This window comes from Lineus longissimus, chromosome 6, assembly GCF_910592395.1.
Source record: "Lineus longissimus chromosome 6, tnLinLong1.2, whole genome shotgun sequence".
NCBI classification, from domain to species: domain Eukaryota; kingdom Metazoa; phylum Nemertea; class Pilidiophora; order Heteronemertea; family Lineidae; genus Lineus; species Lineus longissimus.
In genome coordinates, this window is record NC_088313.1 from 8,427,888 (window position 1) to 8,439,876 (window position 11,989).

General features: G+C 48.1%; 1 long non-coding RNA gene across 1 annotated transcript; it reads right to left on the reverse strand.

Annotated features, from left to right (window-relative positions):
* Nucleotides 1–381: 381 nt before the first annotated feature.
* LOC135489873 (uncharacterized) lies at nucleotides 382–9,991 on the reverse strand. Its single transcript, XR_010447249.1, has 3 exons — nucleotides 9,869–9,991; nucleotides 1,891–2,037; nucleotides 382–1,138 (listed from the first exon to the last, which is right to left on the reverse strand). It is a non-coding gene; the product is annotated as an uncharacterized LOC135489873 (long non-coding RNA).
* Nucleotides 9,992–11,989: the final 1,998 nt, after the last annotated feature.

Genomic DNA, 11,989 nt, shown 5'->3' on the forward strand with positions numbered 1-11,989 from the left:
CTCCAAGGACGAATTGTTGGCCATGTTACTGTTAATGCAGAACGGCCGCAAAAGAAAGCGAAGGCAACACCGTACCGTATGGTGTGGGGAACATTTCCTGGTCCGAAACACCAGGGGGGAGTTCCACAGAACCTACAAACATCTCGTCACCCATCCGGATGAGGAACTCTTCTTTAATTACATGCGAATGTCTTATCAAACCTTCGATGAGTTGAAGAGACTCGTACTGCCGCATCTCGAACCTATCGGTTGTAACTGGAGAACACCAATTACGGGGGAGGAGAAGCTAGTTGTTACACTCAGGTAAGTAAAAACACATTTGAATTTTAAAATGGCAGGGAGTTGTTTATTTACAGCAATTACATATTGTGGTAACTGCGAGACGGAGATGAGCCACGAGCATGGCCAGAGAAATTGCTGTCAACATTATCTATTCCAAAAGACGACATTCGATGAAATGCCCCTGGTGGACATGATGATGCGCTACTGTAATTGGACGACTAAGATGATGGTGTAGTGGGTCGATTCATATTATCAAGTTGACATTTTGCTGTCTGGGTTTGCTTCTTTAATGCTTGTAGGACGTCAATTTGAAAGTCCAAGAATTGATCAGCTTGAAGGTAATCGACCTTCGGCATGAGCGACTTGAAGAACTTCAGCCTAGGGGATTCCTTGCTTTCATCCATTCGTTGTTGCATTGCCCTCATCAATCCCACGTGGCCGTCATCATCTGCTGCGCTTCAAGTAGTTTTTCTCTTTTTGTAACTTGTCGTTTTAGGGTGTTTAGGTTCCTTGCCGCTAGTGCGCGTTTCCTGTGGCTGTTCAGTTAGCTGGGTACCGGCATCATCGGTGTCGTCATGATCATTGACGTTGTCAATGCCAGCCGCATGCATAGCTTCCGTTATAATGGAGTGTTCCTCGATGTCGGATGCTTCTTGTTCATTGTCCGAATCTTGGCTCAGATTGGTTGTCGTCGGTCTTTTGCTTTTCGTAGATATGACAAAACTCATAACCTTTTCGAATTTCCACGGCTTATCATCAGCTGAGATACCGCTACCAGACTTCTTAGTTCTCTTCCGATTCAGTGCGTTGCACAGCCCCCTTGAAAGTTGAGCCCATGTTTCTTTGGCCGTGACACCTGAAAAAGTATTCATTTAATCAAATAATTTAGTTAATCAATATCTTGTATTTCTTTGCAGGCATCTTGCTAGTGGTGGGTCATTTGCTTCCATGGCTGTCCCGTTCCATCGTCGACATAGGGCAGTACGGACGGATCAGTGATGCAGGCGTCTACAATGCATCAGCGATGTCCCGCCTATTGCAGGACAATGGTTTGAATATACCCGAGGACAGGTTGCCTATCAGTACATCTGAGAAAGAAATTCCATATTTGATACTTGGGGATGAAGCATTTCCTTTGAAAACCTATATGATGCGTCCATATGCAGCAGGCACACTTGACCGAAAAAGACGCATTTACAACTACAGACATTCTAGATGCCGCCGAGCAATTGAATGTACCTTTGGCATCTTAGCAAAGAAATTCGAAATCTTTCAACTTCCCATCCGATTGCAGCCAGACAAAGCTGTAACTCTGACCAAAGCTGCCATTGCTCTCCACAATTTCATTAGAAGGAGAGATGGTCATATGATTGATCGGAAATCCGATGTCAAGTATGAGAAATCTCGACAAAATGAAGATGCCGGGCAAGCAATGTTTCGGCTTGCACGCCAGCCTCGTGGTAGGACAGATGATGACGCCACCGCCCTCCGGAACACAATCTGCGACTTCTTCAGTCACCCAGATGGAAGCGTTGAATGGCAAGATCAGCATGTCTTCCGGAATGTGGTTACGGGTGATGAAAATTATGACTAAATTGCTACCCCTACCTTTTTTTATAAGGTGGAAGCTTCTTGTCTATGTCTTCCCATGCTTGAGCACGCTGGTCCCGATTTTTATAGTCCGCCTCAGTTGGGTCACACAAAAATGGTCTTTGCTGGACCAGCTCGCATAAAGAGTGCTTGTAGTCATCCATTCTGAAAAAAGACAGAAAATAGAGGTGACCATTTGCTAGTCTTTTTTTTTAGTCATTTCCATGTTCCCACAAGTGGAATGGAATTGTTGTGTCTGCAGGTGTTTGGGCAAAAAAGGATTTCTCTGAATCCTTGCCAAAAATGGCAGCTTCTATTTTCGAGACTACAACACTTCAAACAATTCCCTGTTCCAAGTGAATCCTCAATAAATTTCTTTCAACATCAGCCCATATCAATTAATGAAAGAACAGAAACATTTGCAGATGTGTTACATTGCTATAATAAACCAGGGCCGTATTTAGCTCGGAGAGGGCACAAGGTCATCTGGGGGGGGGGGGGGGGGGGGTGGCGGGCAAATACTAAATTTCTCCATATTTTTCCCAATTCTACACGAAAATCACCATTGTTTGAAATTCAGTACACCTGCTGACATGCAGTAAAATCGTGGAAAGGTGTGAGGTTTGCTTTCAACTGTGGGCTATCGTAAACAGTAAAAAAAGGTCTGAAACCATCGGATAAAAACGTATCCTAAGTCGATGTTATTTTAAGGGCGCATCCTTCATGCTTGGTTTAAGGGTTGAGAAAGGAAGAATATTCCTCGCTTCCACAACCCCCTCCATGCAACACTGGCATGGAGATCTAAATTTCCACCAAACCTCAACACTCTCCAATTCCTCAATGGTAAGCCCAGTATTGCCCCGCTTGCTCTTGACCATATATCCGTCCGTTCCTGCCAGCCCTACCAGATATCACTATCCTCGCAAGGCCTATTTCAACCCCATAACTGATCCGGACCCTGCAGGAAGGACTAGATATATCCAAAACTGCGGGTCAAAACTGGGCTTACCAACCCAATCCTTTCAAGTCAAATGAATGCAAGACGTCATGCTCAATCTAACTACAGATAACCAAGAAACTCAAAATTAAAGAATACACATAGAAATTTATTTTCCAATACTTTTACAGAAATACCGGCTCAGAACACCTAGTCCACTGACCTGACAGTGACCCGGCCACATGTCACCGTTGCTGCAGCCCCATTACCCCGAGGTTTCACCCATTAAAACGCTTTTTTCAAAGTGGAGAGCTCCACATATCCATCACCCGCCATTCTAGCCTCGCCCCTCGCCATATTGTGGACCAAAGCCGTGGCTTGGTCTAGCTGACTACTCCTAGTGTAATGTTTAACAGAGTGATCTGAGAACCAGCCCACGTGTGTGCCTACGACTGCTTTTCCACCCTGCTCTGCGGGCATAGACCTATAAAGCGAAATAGCGCAACCCGCCCGAATACTATGTGGTGTCTCTCCTTCATATATTTCTAAAACACTCAGGTAATGCTTCAACCGATCGTATGTTGCAGAGTAAGAAAACGGAATGTTATCAACCGACCCGTCCGTGGCAATAGGGCGAAAAAGGTAACCACAGGACAAATCCAGACCCATGGACCTGGCCACCTTCATGTACCTTTCTACACATCTAACCGGGCAAATCATTTCATCGTGAAATTTGAAAAGAGAGAAGACATTCGGCCGATCTACACGAAAAGCTTTCCCCCAAGTGTGCTTTATCATCAGCCCCTCTCCGTCTGGCAGCTGCCTAATCTCCTGTGTCAGCATGATCCCAGCGTCATGCGCCCTGTCCCCACCAAAAAACATAAACTTTAGCAAGGCCTGATCGCGTGCCAGAATAAGCAAAGAAATAGCCCGACTTGTTATGGACAACTGCCTATCGATGTACATCGCGATCAATCTCAACTTATTTGCAAATAACGGGATCGCTTGCTTGGGAGCTGTTCTAGCTTTACTCTGTTCTTTTCGAATCTGCTCCAAGTAAATGGTCACTTCCTCAGAGTCCACCGGATTACCCACACCCCTACATTTGTCCCACGCTTCCTTAACGCCCCTCTTACGAAATAAAAGCTTCAGGTGGGAAACCTTTCCCGCCACCGTCCCAAACGCTAGCCGCCTTGGGCAAGAACAAACTGGGTTTCTATCTGCAATGCATGGCCACAGAGAGACGTGTACTGGGGTTTTCCCCTGATTATCCTTCGAGGCTAGATATAAACAAATGTCACCTGGCAGACACGAGGTCAGCGACCTTCCCAGGCACGATAAGAACTTCTCCAGATCGACCTCAATTGCTGACTTCCTTTTCTGATATTATGAGGCCAAATGGTCTGCTTGCAATGACTGCACTCTAGATTGTAGGCCGACTAAGTCAATTGAGGCTGCCGTCTGGAAGACATAAATACGATGCCCAATATTAACTCTCTGTGAGCACTATTCTGGCTACCCACAACGGGTGACTAACCGGCCTGGGTTGATAGCCAAATTTGGTCTGATCCATGACCGCACACACACCTTTTCCCGCCAGAGGCTGCATTTGTGCTTGAGACTGCAATATCGGCCACCAGCTCGGGAGTGGCGAAGCACGTGGCACCACTAGGGAGACAGACAACGGTCTGCATTTCGCCGCAAACAAGAATCCGATTAGAGGTTGAACCAAACAGAACGGCGGGAAACAGTAATAATTCTCCCCGGACTTCAAACTCTGTGCCAAGCAATTCACTCCTGCCGAAGAGGGCAGGGGGCATGGGGTGTAATGAGGACGAGGAACACCCTCCCTATCCTTCTGAGCATTAGAATCCAGGGCCATGAGATCGAACGTGTGTGGACCATACCTTGACTGCACAACATCCCAAAATCTTGGAGCCAACATACCGTCGCTGGGGGACAACAATCGAGAGGGCGCATCCGCTGGGTTGTCTGCTGAACGCACATAATGCAATCTTAACTCACGGTTATACGCGATCGTTAAGGCAAAAATCCTCTTCAGAATTCTATTCAATCTAGCATCCTTCGCCCCTTCATGCTGCCAGGCCCTCAATAGCGCCATGTTGTCCACATATGCGTCAACGCGCACGTGCCGGACTAAGTGTGGGACTGCCAACATGGTCTTTTCCAAGGCCTCTGCCTCCTTTAAATGGATTGGTCTCTCATCCCCACTACCAAACATGTCCCTCACCACGATCTCCCCTACGATGCCCCCCCACGCGAACTTGCTGGCATCCGTTGACAGGGGGATGGAGACATGCCTGTCTTCCCGCCACGGCATTCATTGCACCTCTGGCTTTTCAATAAATTCCCAAGTAGCAATTTCATCTGCCAGCGAGGTATCTACTAGCACCATTCGTGATGACCTACTGACCTTAGAAATTGCCCTTGCCATTTCCCGTATGTAAAGTTTAGCCGCCGGCACGCAGAGGCAAAACGAAATGCACTTCCCCATAAGCCTCTGCAGCACTTTGATGTGAACCTGGCCTGCTGCCAAGATCTCAAGTCTGAGTCGGGCAAATGACTCAATTTTCTCTTTCGGAATGGAGAAATGCCTGCTATCAGCGTGCACATTGAAACCCAGATGTTTCATCACCTTATGTGGCCTCCACGTGATCTTGTTGTACGCAAAGGTGAACCCCAGTCTAGTGAGACAATAACATGAGTAATACAGAGACAGGCCCGTAGACTGCACTGGTGTAGCAGACGCACAGAAATGGGCAGGGCCCAAAAACCTGTCGTCCAAGTACTGCGTAGTCACGACCGATCGGGACCGTAAGAATTCCGTCACTTGCATACCCACTGTCTGGTATATAAACGGAGACAATTTCCAACCAAATGGCAATGTCGCATAAGTCATAAACCAACCCGCCCACTCGCCGTGAGCTTTATCCCATCGTACGCTGATTTTTCATCTGTACTCGCTATGACGTCACCCTTAGCTAACAGCCCCGGGACTACCGCCAATGTCTCCAGACTAAAGGATTCCCCCTTCATGAACAGATTTAAAAACCGCTCATCGTGACACAACCTATTCTTTTTTGTACCCGGGACCATAACTAGGGGCATGACTACCTTAGGTGGTTCTACTTCCCCAACACGGCCCAACAAATTCAGGGAACCATTTCGCAATCTATCCTCCAACTGCCTGGAGATCTCCCTACTATACTGTGCACATGTATTGTGGTTTCTAAACATGCTTGGCGGGGGTGCATCATGATCAAACGACCGGCCTTGGAAATTCCCTTTAAATGACTGAAAGAATTCCGATACCTCCACCCCATTCTGAATCCAACTTAGCACCCTCTTTGAACTCCCGTTATTAACCAACGTAGTAATTTGTTGCCAATCTTGTAAATTCTCGTGAAGTTGTCTCGCCACAAACTGATCAGGGTCCCTCAGCGGCAAACCCGACAAAAGGTCCTCCCATCCCGCTCCGTCTTGCACCCACGGCTCCTTAAATGGACTAGCCTGTGACTTTGGAGTAGGGAGGGGTTGTCCCTTGCAATCAATCCAAGCCAGCTTGTGTCTGCTATTGACCGCGTCCGCAGGATTGAAACCAGAATCTCGTTCCCACGAAGGAATCTCGCCATACTGTACAGCCTGAAAGAGACAATCAGCCTTGAACTAATTGTCATTACCCCTGATTGCAAGGGAACCCCCTCCCTACCCCCGCGTGGCGAGCCACTGGGACTTAGCTGTCCCTAGGGATACAGAGGAGAACCCATAGACCGCGAGCCAAAGAGATGACTTATGCATTTGCATACCCACTCATTAAGCAGACACCAGGCAGACCAGGTGCACTTTCGACCTATTATGAAGCTGTCGTGCATCCCAGTCAAATCAAAAACCTTATGGTACACATTATAGAAGATGCTAAACCTAGCCCTAAATACTAATTCGGGAGCAACACTACCCGAAATTGATAGCTAATTTGCCTTAATTATTCTAAGCCTAGACTACCGCCAGACACGTGCCTATTCTGCTGCCGGCGGTGCATTATTCTTGGGACACGCTGCTGCCAAATGGTCCGGGGACCTACAGATATAACACAGGCGAGGTTTCAATGGGCCTCCCTGCTGACCGCCGCGCGGCCTACCCCAATACCCTCTGCCTCGCCCCCTCCATGCTCCCCCGTATTGACCCCCCGCTTGCATCCCCCACGGTGCCATAGATGCAGCGAATGGGGCACCAACGTTGGTCGCGGACCTAGGATTCTTTTTCTGCACCTTCAGCCAACTGTCCACGCTACCATTCACTTTCTTCGCCGTGTCCGACCCCACCAATTTAATCACTAGACCATGAAGTGGAACGTCCAATCCTTCCTTGGATTTCACTGCCTTTAAGGCCATCTTGTAATGATCTTTTTCCGCTACGTCATGGATAGCCGCTGTGTCAGCCAGCACTTCCATGCCAGCTATCAAGGCGGCATTTGAAGACGTTGCCCTCTCCGCTAACGCCCTTACCTGCGCCAACGCCGTTTCCGCCGAAGACGCCCCTTTTGCTTGTTTCAACTTCTTCAACTCCGCCTCCAGGGAGTCCAGCCGCCCGGCCTGTTTGTCCTCATCAGGCGCCGCCTGAAAATATAAAAGAGCCCAAGCCATCACCAACTCTGTAACGGTGTGTTCACTTTCTAACAACACTTAATTCGTAACTCGAGCATTTTAGGCAACGTATCCCGCTCTGGCCTTACAGGTTGAGGTTCGCGTTGTAACGCCGTCGTAACCGCTTGTTTCGAATGTCGCCAACCCCCAAGACAAGACCTGTCCTGACTCCCGCGCAAGAACATTGGCTTACCCTCTTAGTGGCCGTTTTTTGCTGCGTAGGCTGGTCCGGCGTCGGGTCAGGCCTGTCTGTACCGGACATAGCTGTTGCTGGCGCCGGCACGCTCACCATCTGCCTCCCGCTATTGGCGTATCTTATCGCCGTGTGACACACTAACTGTCTTGACCATATAGTGTCATCTAAGTGCGCCATGCCCATCACCACCTGCGATAGAAATATGTCATGATATTACCAACTGCACCCGACCGAAAGAAGACCCGACTGCCATTGGGCGTCACCGCACCGTAATCTGATAAAACTGAGAGCAACACCCACATCATCGGGCATGATCAACATTATGGCCCACCATTGGCACCCAAGGTCTGTGCTTTTACACGTAAAGGCAAAGCGCCATTTTTATGTTGACATCAAGACCTGCCTGCACCCGTGCGAGGTAGGCATAGACAGTAAGGGACGTAACGTCTACTGTGACTCTGTGCCAAGGGTAGCATACCGCGGACCCAGGTAGGGAGAGCACTTACCCCGATCTCGTATCCTGTTAATCCTTTAAAAGCTGTCCCCAGCTCCTTTCTAGAGTAACTCTGAAGCAGATGCTTCTCCCCAAACGAAGCCATCGTGCCCGGCCGCGCCTTTAACTCGTCGCCGTCACCCAATGCCTGGACCTGCATTAGAAGCTGTAGCATGTCCCGTCCTATTAGAGACGAACCTGGCTTCAGCCACACCTCTGGTTTCGCCACTGTCCCTGAAGGGCCCGGCTGAGGCTCTTGATCCCCGGATGGGGGAGTATTCCGAGGTGACGCCATTTAGAATATGAACAGAAAAGGGGGCACAAAATATTTAGACTCACTGTCAACGAAAGAGGCAAAGCTCAACTGCCTAGGAAAAGACAAAGGAAGCACCAGGAAGCAACACCCTACTGGCCTACACCCAATCACGTGTCAGCCAAAACCCCCTCTTATTGGCTACCTAGTTAGTCTTCATCGTCATTAGCCTAGGCCTGGGAAGAAAAAATGAAGTCAAGGCTGCTGACCCCAGCTAACCTGCCTTTACCCATCGCTGGGAACTGTTAGGCACTTCGTCTCGCACCACCAAATGTGTCATCTTAGGAGTCAATAACTCAACTCTTCTAATTTGTCCTTGGCCTAGTCAGACTACACTCCAGAGGCAGTGGAGTCAGCATCACCCAAGCCCGAGTGAATGGTTGCGCGCCATTTGACTGTATACGGGAGACTCAGAGTCAGGTATTCAATACCTCTAAGGAGATGTTACCTCCCTGGGTACACTTCAAAAAGAAAAGGACTGGGTTGTAAGGCCCTACCGTCCTTTCAGCCATCCAGCTTGTTGTCAATCGATACGCCAGTCGAAGAGGGCCTGCGACCCTACGTGACCTCGCTAGCCCGTTGCCCGGCTATTTCATATTTGCTGGCAGCACCTCAGTCTTAGTTCGCGACCTTTGCCTACCCAACACGGATATCCCGGGACATGTCCCAGAAAAGACAATGAGGGATCAGATAACATGTCCACGACCCCAAAGTCATGGCATGGGATTGCTAAGAAAAGAGACAGACTCTGTAGGCCCATACTGCATGTGCTAATGGCTGTATCCGGGCACACCAAAATTGCAAAAGCCACAGCCCTCACGAAGACACATTCGCCATCTTCCCGGCAGATGAGCCCGAAAACATTGGATTTTGAGGGTGACAAACACGCGTGCAACTCTAGCGCGCCACCCTTTCTGTTTACAGGCGGTTCCGTCCTTAGAGAGGGCTACAAGCCATTCCTTCTAAGCAAGGGGTCTTGGACACCCAGTCCCGCCAAATCGTTTCGCTCTGCCGCGCCCTCCAGGCCAGCAATACTTTTAGAGCTTCACACAGACCCCAAGCTCTTTTACACATAGGAAGTCACACAGATCAGTCTCCAATCCCATCACATAGGGAGTCACACAGACTCCAAGCTCTTCACAAAGGAAAAAAGGCCACACAGGCCCTTAGGTTAGCACAAAGAACGACCCTTCCCTCATGTAATGGGTCTAGGACACCATATCCCCTCACACAGTTTCACCTTATTTCGATCGCCACCCAGGCTATCACTTCTAAATTTGCCCAGCATTCCGGAGACTGCTGAAGCGGCGACCGGCTTCGCCGCTTCCTTGCAAAAGACTGAAATGATTGCATTCAGTTCGCGCCATCTAGGTCATCCACTTAGGATCCTCACATATTCAAGTGATTTTGACAGCAGGCACCTCCTCTCTGCACCTAGTTCACGTCACAAAGAATTGGCCGTCCAATTCTTTGAGTCATTTATGACATTCATGAGTCCACGCACGAAATGACATGAATCGGCCGAAAATAAAAACGACTACAAAATTAGGCCCTATGTAACATGGTATATTGAAAATACCTGGGGAATTATTCAGGTCATTAATGACCCGTGAAGCGTCACGCATGAGGCGTGAAAACGTGAAGTCTATGTGACAGTTGCCTAGGCACGTATAGCGAACAAAAGAACACATGGTATGCGATGACACATTGGGTGAGGTCAGAACTCCGTGTATGTTATGTGTTACGTGTTAGTGTTACAGATCTGTCACAGATCTGTAACACTAACCACCAATTCTGACCTCGAGATAAACACCGGTGTGACACTGCTGTTAGTGTTACAGATCTGTTAAAAATCATACATTCTAACAGCTCCTGTAACATGCGGTGTTACACCTAACAGATCTGTAACAGGACATGTTAACTTAATCATAGCAAACTGAAATCTGTTAAGCTTGTTTTTTGAATAACTTTTTTGTTTCCAGACGAATCAGCTTTGTTCGAAATAACTATTCTTACTGTCAAACATCTTGTCAGTAATGTATTCTGATTGTGGTAGATTTTAGAAACTTTAACCACTAGGTGGTTAAGGATCTGTTAAACGTTCTGGAGGTCAGAATACTGCCTGTTAGTGTTAGTGTTAGCAGCCATCTTTGATTGGTTTGTTGAATCCTGAAAGATGATTTTCGAGCCAGATTTGCAAGTTGCTGCTGTTCAGAGAGCTGAAAACTTTGTTCGCACACCTGCTAGTAGCACAGAACCTACAGAGAGGCACATACGACTCACAGAAGAGCAGCTTAATGGGTTAGTGGACGAATTCCATGCCTGGAGAAATCAAGGCAGAGCCCTTCTTACCACCTCAAAGGAAATGATGGAAACTTTTCTCATGTATATCGCATCTGGTGGATATTACAGACAGGTTGGGTATGCTGTGGCCAAGGCAAAGCCAACAGTTATCGCAAATCTTCATCTTGTAGCCAGATTTTTCATGGACATAGCGCCTCAGCATGTGTTTTTTCCCCAGCCTGCTGAATTCGATGAACTCTGTCGTGATTTAATTGATATCAATGGGGATATTCGCCGAAATCTGCTAAACATCAATGTTGTGATTATTAGGATTCAGAGGCCAGATCAGGTAACCGGAAAAACGCCGACCGACCGACCGACCGACCGACCGACCGACCGACTGACCTGCCAACCTACCGTCATATGCAGTATCCCTTTCGCTTCTCTATAGCACATGTATCTGTGTAGTGCCCAGCGCAATGGACGTGATGGAGTCCGACGTGTCTGACAGCAGCATCTCCAGTCAATTATACCGGGAAAACGAGCCCGCGCGGTAAGGAACTGATAACGATACTCTAAAGATATGCTTTGTCTACATGGTCGGTGGATATAAAAACATGATTTGGGCCTAATCTATGCACTGTAGTTTTTCTACTCGAGTGTCTCGACCGATGCAATGCATGAACTGCAACGTGCAACATGCATTTGTTGTCATTTGACCAGCGCACGTGCGCTTGTTTACAATTTCATTTCACATGACCTGCTATCGTGGAATGGATATATCACATTGACTTATGAGACCTGTGACTCAACTACTACGAAACTCCTTGGGTTGGTAGGTCGGAAGGTCGGTCGGTCAGCGTTTTTCGGCAGGTCAGTCGGTCGGTCGGTCGGTCGGTCGGTCGGCGTTTTTCCGGTTACCGCCAGATCACGCTGGAAATGCGTACTTCTGTGGTAGAAATGGAAAAAGCTGCGATTCCTAGAATTTGCAGTATTTAGTTGATAAGCATGCTCGTATTCGCCATGTGATTAGCGGAATAAGTGGTGCCACTCATGATAAAACTGCTGCCGAGTGGTCAGTAGAACTAATGGACTATCTACAGGGCCTTCCACGGGATGTCGTAGTGCTTGGAGACCCAGCTTATCGTAACCTTCACGGGTCAGTTTTACATACTTTCACTGAAAATGGACTGAACGCTGAACAGTTAGCATTTAATGGGCGTGCAACACG